We start from the raw sequence: 6,650 nt of genomic DNA on the forward strand, positions 1-6,650 counted from the left end.
TTCCACTGTTAGGCAACTCTAGAAGAGACAAATCTAATCCCTGTTGTCAGAAGGATGTCAGTGGCTGCGTGGGGTCCGGGAGGAGGCCTGAGGTCAGGGATGCTGAGGTTCTTGGTTGCGGTGGCTGTTATGCAGAAACGTACACGTGTCAAAACGTACCTAACTGTACACTTAAAACAGGTTCATTTCATTGTGTGTAAATTTGTTTCAGTAAAATTGATTTAAGTAAGAGAACACAAGGGTCTTGACTTTTTTTTTAAAGGGCGGGGGTGGTGGGAGAGCAGAGGGATAGAGAGCGAGAGAGAATCTCAAGCAGACTGCCCCCTGAGCAGAGCTGGACACGGGGCTTGACTTCACAATCTTGAGATCGTGACCTGAGCTGAAATTAAGAGTCAGACGCTTAACTGACTGAGTGCCCCGGGCACCCCAGGGGTCACACTGATACTCTGCCGGACACATTTGTGGCCAAGAAACATTCAATAAGAGGAGGAAAGACATCAGAGTGTGGGCTACTTTTCACAACGACTGCATTATAGAGATAGCAATTTATGCAGAAATGACACAGCCACAAGTGTCATGAAGCAGAAACTGTAAGACAAAATAGGAGAAAGAGAAAGAAATCCCACTCTTAGGAGATTTAATGCTCCTCTATCCACCCAAAACAGAGCAAGGGGACACAGGAGTTAGAACGCAGGAGTTACAACGTGGCACGGCAGGCCTTGTGCCTAGCTGTTGAGGTCTGTGCTCCGATCGTAGAGAATGTGCTTTTCTGTTCCAGTGCACATGGAAGGGTCATGAAAACTGACCACAAATCAGGCCGCAGTGAACATCTCAATTCCAGATTGGAGAAGTAATGTGAACAACATGAGAAAAACTAAAAATCAAACCAGAAAGCATAAATGCTCTTTTGCTTAAGTATTTTAAAACTTTGTTTAAAAACTCTTGTGTCAAAGGGTAAAGACAAACCAATTTCAGACCTGCTAGGGAATGATGATAATGAAAACATATCAGAATCTAGGGGATGTTGCTCAGTGTTCAGAGGCAAACTTACAACCTTATATTTCTATCAAGAAAAACAAAAGAAAGAAAAATAGATGAATTAAATGTCCAATTCCAAAATTTTAAGTAAGAACAACTGAATAAGCTGAAAGTGGCCATTAATAAGGCAGTCAGAAACTAACTAGTTGGAAAACAGTAGAATCAACGAAAAAAACAATTCTTTGAAAACAACCCACAAAATAAATAAATTACTAGATAACCTAATCCAGAAAAGTAAAACCATAAATACACATAACAAAAGTCCTAAAAGGAGGAAGAGATGTCCATCAAGGTAGAGGAAATTAAATCTCAAGAGATCATTTATGACTCTAAGCCGAAACACCTGGAGGAAAATGTAATTTTCTATGACTTACCAAAATTGAGTAAACAAATACAGAATGTCAAAGCAGATGCATTTGCATAGAAAAATTAGAACTTCTTCTCTCCATCTCCCATCCCCAAATCATGAGGCTTCAAAAGAAGTTAAGGAGGAAATTAGATGATCATCTCCGTATATGGAAAAGAAGATTTATTCCCTCATCTTTTACGGACAAATAGGGGGGAAACAGCCCAGTATCTTTATGGAGTACACGGAACACTTCCGCCAAAGTCAGGAGAAGGACTAGGATGCCCACGATCGTCACTCCTATTATTTAACATCCAAATGGAGGCATCACCAAACGCAGTTACACACACACTCACGTACTTGTACACACACACACTTGCACACTCACAAACGTAGGAATTGGGAAGGAAAAGGTAAAACCATTAATAGATTGTATTTCAGTAAAATCAAGGCAGTCAACGGAGGAACTATTAAAACGATGAGAGAATTCATGAACATAGCCGGATCCAAGACCAACAGAGAGAAGTCAGTAGTCCCCATAGAAGCAATGAGCAAACAACAGTAGATAGGAATCAACAATAAATGTGCAAAATTTATATGAAGAAAACGTTGATTTGAAAGAGACTGAAGTAGACAAATGAAAATATAGGGCATGTTTTTGGACAGGAAGAATGGGTATCATGAAGATGTCAAGTCTCCTTAATTTATAACTAAAAGTACAAAGGGTTTTTCCTCTCTTCCAAGACCTAGAAAAACTGATTCTAAAGCTCATATGAAAAACTAAACAAAATGAGTCAGGAAGATGCTGAAAAAGACTAGTGATGGGGGGTGTGGGGGTGGGGGTTTCTGTTCGTAGCGGAATACTGTGAAGTGTCCATAAGAAGCGTGGTACTGGTGCATAAATGGTCTGACCAGTGGAACAGACTAGAAGATCCCAAATGGACCCTCATACAAATGTGGAGTTTTAGTTTAATAAAAGCAGCACCTCAAGCTGAGGAGAAGGTGTGCTTTTTAATAAATGGCACCGGGTGATTTGGATAGCCATTTGGAAAATACAGTTGGACCCTTATGCCAAGTACACACAGCAGGGAAAACGGGTGGACCAGAGATCCATACAGAACAGAAAACCATGTCAGTGCTAGAAGAAAACATAACTTGGGTATGGGGAAATCCTTTCTAAATATTTTTCAGAACTCAGCATCGGCAGAGGAGGTGTTCGATACGTGCAACAGTGTTGAATTAAGAACATCCCCGACCAGAGTTTAAAAAAGCAAAAGCAAAAGGCCGATGACGAGTTGTAACAAACCCTCGGAAGCTGTCGCGAAGGGCCGGTCTACTTAACGTGAAGAGTTTCAGAAACGGAGAAGGAAAAACCGAGAACAATGGCACACCGTGGCAAATGTAAGGAGCCAGGAAGGGGGTTCGGGGTGGTCCTCGTTCTGTGCTCCCTCCCCCAGTCTGTGTTTGGGGTGTTTCATAAGGGAAAATCAGAACGCCTGTAAATCAGTGGGTGGGATCCGCTTTGGACAAGGGACAGGGACAGAGGGGGAGGCATTTGAGCTGGCCCTGGAGTATGAAGAAAGAGTTGGGAAAACGAGGGCCTGGGTCTCACGGGAGCAGGGCTTGGGGTCGATAGGGTTTTGGAGGGTCGTTGGGGTCCGGAGCCGACGGCCAAGGAAAAATTCTTGAGACATCTTTGGTGCAGAAAGTTGATTTTGTGAAAGCTGTGGGGACAGGACCCCGTGGGCAGAGGGGGCTGCTGCCCTGGGACCGTGAGGGGTGGCTGATGACGCCCTTGGGAGTTGGGGAGAGAGGGGAAAGGGAGATCTGCTGGACTTGGATCTGCCGGAGAGGACACAGGACACTGGAGGCCTGACTATTGTCAGGCTAAGGTGGTTTTTCCTTCTAATGAGGGATTAGCGTTAAGACAGCTGGAGCTTCCTGGAGGAGGTCATCCTCTCTCTGTTACAAGTCCTTGTCCGTGCGTGGGCTGCAGGCCATAGAGAAACCTAACTTCGTTTACATTTCCTTGTGCCTCGGTTTCCCCCATGGCTCACAAAGGGGAGGGTGATGTTACCGCTCCAGGGAACCCAGTCACGGGTCTCTGGAAGTCAGGCTGTTGGTAAGAATGCACTTTCCTTGTATTCACTGAGACATTGGGGAGCTGAGGGACACTCTTGTCTCGCAGGACGGTGACCTCTGCTAGCCAACAGGAGTGTCTGAGGATCTCCCCACAGACCCCCCGTGTGTGTGTGTGTGTGTGTGTGTGTGTGTGTGTGTGCGGGCGCGCGCACGCGTGTGTGTGCAGGTGTCAGCTTGTGATTGTGTTCCGCTGGCCGCCTCCCCCGCTTGTCAAGGTCACAGGCCATTGGCACAGTCCTGATCCCTCATTTTTGGCATCTTTCCTTATCCCTCCAAAAACTAATAACCAGTCAGAAGGGCAGGCCGAGGTCCGGCCCAGCCTCCGGCGCGTCCTGGATGCTTGGGGGCTCAGCCGGCGGCTTCTCTGGACGGAGACGGAGCAGCGGCTCCGCTCGGCCCGGGGAGGAGAGGAGAGCGCGCGCTCGGCTGTCCCAGAGAAGGAGGCTCGTCTCTGCCTGTCCGCGGGGCTGAGGCCCGGCGGAGGCCGTCCCTCGTGTGCTTCGGCTGTTCTCTGAAGAATACAAAGTGATAGAATCCGGGTTCAGGATTTGGGGAGGGAAATAAACGTATCAGTTCATCATTCACTGAGCCCAGCAACACTTCGGAGCGTCCAACAGATCTTCACGGCCCCCCTGGGAGGTTCTGAGAGTGCTGGCCGGTGCTGGGGGCAGGCCCGAGAGACAGGCTGCATTTCCCTTAGAAAGTGTGCGTCCTGGGGTGCCCGGGGGGCTAGGTCGGTGAAGTTTCTGCTTTCGGCTCAGGTCATGGTCTCAGGGTCCTGGGATCGAGTCCCGCGTCGGGCTCCCTGTTCCGCAGGAAGCCTGCTTCCCGCTCTCTCGCTGCTGCTCCCTCTGCTCGCTCAGTCTCTGTCTCTCTCTGACAAATAAATACATTAAATCTTTAAATTAAAAAAAAGAAAAGAAACTGTGTGTCCTTTGCTGCCATAACAAATCCCCACAAAACTGGTGGCTTAAACCAACGCAGATTTAACCCTTCACAGTTCTGGGAGGCTGGGGCTCTAAAGTGGGCCAGCAGGGCCGGCTCCTCTGGGGCCCCAGAGAAGAGTCCGTGTCCTGCCCTTTCCGGCCTCTAGCGGCACCGGCACGCCTTGACTCCTGGCCCGTCCAGCACCTGCAAAGGCAGGGACATCCAGTCTTCAGGTCCCTCTGCCTCCTCCTCCCCCCCCATCTCCTTCCAGTCATGAGACCCTGGTGACGACACTGGGCCCGCCATGCCATCCCGTCATCCCCCCACGGGAGAACATGCTCGTGGCAAAGGGGGAGCGGAAGTGGCAGGAGGGCGCGGAAGCTCCTCTTGGGGTGCCCGAGGCTGCATCCCGCTGAGAGGGTGGGTGGTCTCAGGGACCTGAGAGAGGACCTTCCTCCTGGGAGAAAGGAAGGGCGCACCCAGCGTGGGCCGATGGACCCGACTTCAGGAGTGGGGGTGGGGCAAGGGGGCAGGAGTTTACAAGGACTGCGGGGCTGGGACCTACCGACGGGGCGCACAGGTCTAACACGGCGGCGCAACAGATTACCAGCGACTCGGCTGCTCGAAACCACACAAACGGACCATCTCCCGGCCCCTGTGGGTCTGAGGTCTGGGGCTCCGCTGGGTCCTGCTCAGAGTCACAGGCTGGAACCCAGCTGTCGTCCCATCTCCCGGGAGGTGTGGGGGCACCTTCTGGACTCACCGGTGGCAGGCAGAGTTCAGTTCCCTGCAGGTGTGGGGCTCGGTCCCCACCCCCAGGTTCTAGACGTGACGCCCTCTCCACGGGCAGTTCACAGGGCCGACGGCCGGAGAAATCTCTCTGTCTTTAGGTCTGACCCACGCGGCAGAATCTTCCATTCGATGAACTCAAAGTCAACTTATTAGGGACCTTAGCGACTCTGTCGATTCACACTCAGGGGAGGGCGATGGAGGTGTGCCCGCGGAGGGGTCAGTATGCACTAACTAATACCGAGCTCTGCTTCGAAATCGGGGTACGGGGCTGCACGATCAGCAGCACAGAGGGACTCCCATCCCAGCAGGTCGGACACACGGCCGTGAGGAGCAGGAAAGGAGAGTGTGTGAGCTTGTGGGGTCGGTGTAGACAGGAGAGCACTGGAACCAATTCTGCCTTTTCTTTCTTTTTTTTTTTTTTTAAGGTGATGCATCTGTACACAGAAATGTGCAGATCTTGCATGTACAAATCTAGGGATTCTGCGAAATGCACCCACATAACCCACATGCCGTCAAGATGGTCACCATTCCCACTGTCCCCCGTGACCCGCTGGCCAAGCCCCCCGCACAGGGCACAGCTGCCCGTGCTCTAGGGCCAGTGGGGAGCCTCGCCCGCCTGGGGCTTCCCGCAGGCAGGACCGTGCGTCGTCTCCTCCGCGGTGTCCGCTTCTTTCCCTCAGCACAACAGGTGTGGAATGTGGTGTTGAGTGGCGTCCATGACGTGGGTGGACCAGGGGCTGCCTGTCCGTCCCCTTATGATGGACGGCCTGGTTGCTTGCAGCTTTTGACTCCTACAAACGAGGTCGTGCATTCTCCTGCTGGTCTGACCGTTGACGTCTTTGTGGCCCTTGGCCGGTGCCCTGGAGTGGAACGGGGAGCCATGTGGCCAGGGCACGTGGGACTGCTGGGAAGTGCTGGGGAGACGCTACGTGGTTGGACCCTCCTGCCTCCGCCAGCCCCGAGCGAGGCTCGCACCCCCCACCACTGGCCTGGTCAGGAGAACTTCAGCCACTCTGGTGGCTGTCAGGGTCCCCCTTGTGTTCCCGGAGGAGGCACTGAGTCTTAACGTGAGAGGTGGGTTCTCGGTCTCCAGGGGACCCTAAGTGTCACCACGTTAACAGCTAAAGCCACCCCTGTGTCCCCACGGCCATCTGTCGCTTTAGAAAGTGGCTGCCAGACCGCAGACGAGGACTCTGGGCTGGAGACTTCTCCCGGGTGGGGCCAGTTCCCAGGGTCCCGGCCAGTGAAGCTCTCTGACATGCTGACCCGTGTTTTCAAAAATCCGAGATGGAAAAACGTCCCGTCCTGCGTATCCTCAGCCTGGAAAATGCGAAGACCAAATATCGGTTGTAGTAGCAAACGAAAATGTTTGCTTTTGCTATAAACAAGGACTTTCAAAATGGGC

This window comes from Martes martes (assembly GCF_963455335.1).
Source record: "Martes martes genome assembly, chromosome: 1".
In the NCBI taxonomy this organism is placed as follows: domain Eukaryota; kingdom Metazoa; phylum Chordata; class Mammalia; order Carnivora; family Mustelidae; genus Martes; species Martes martes.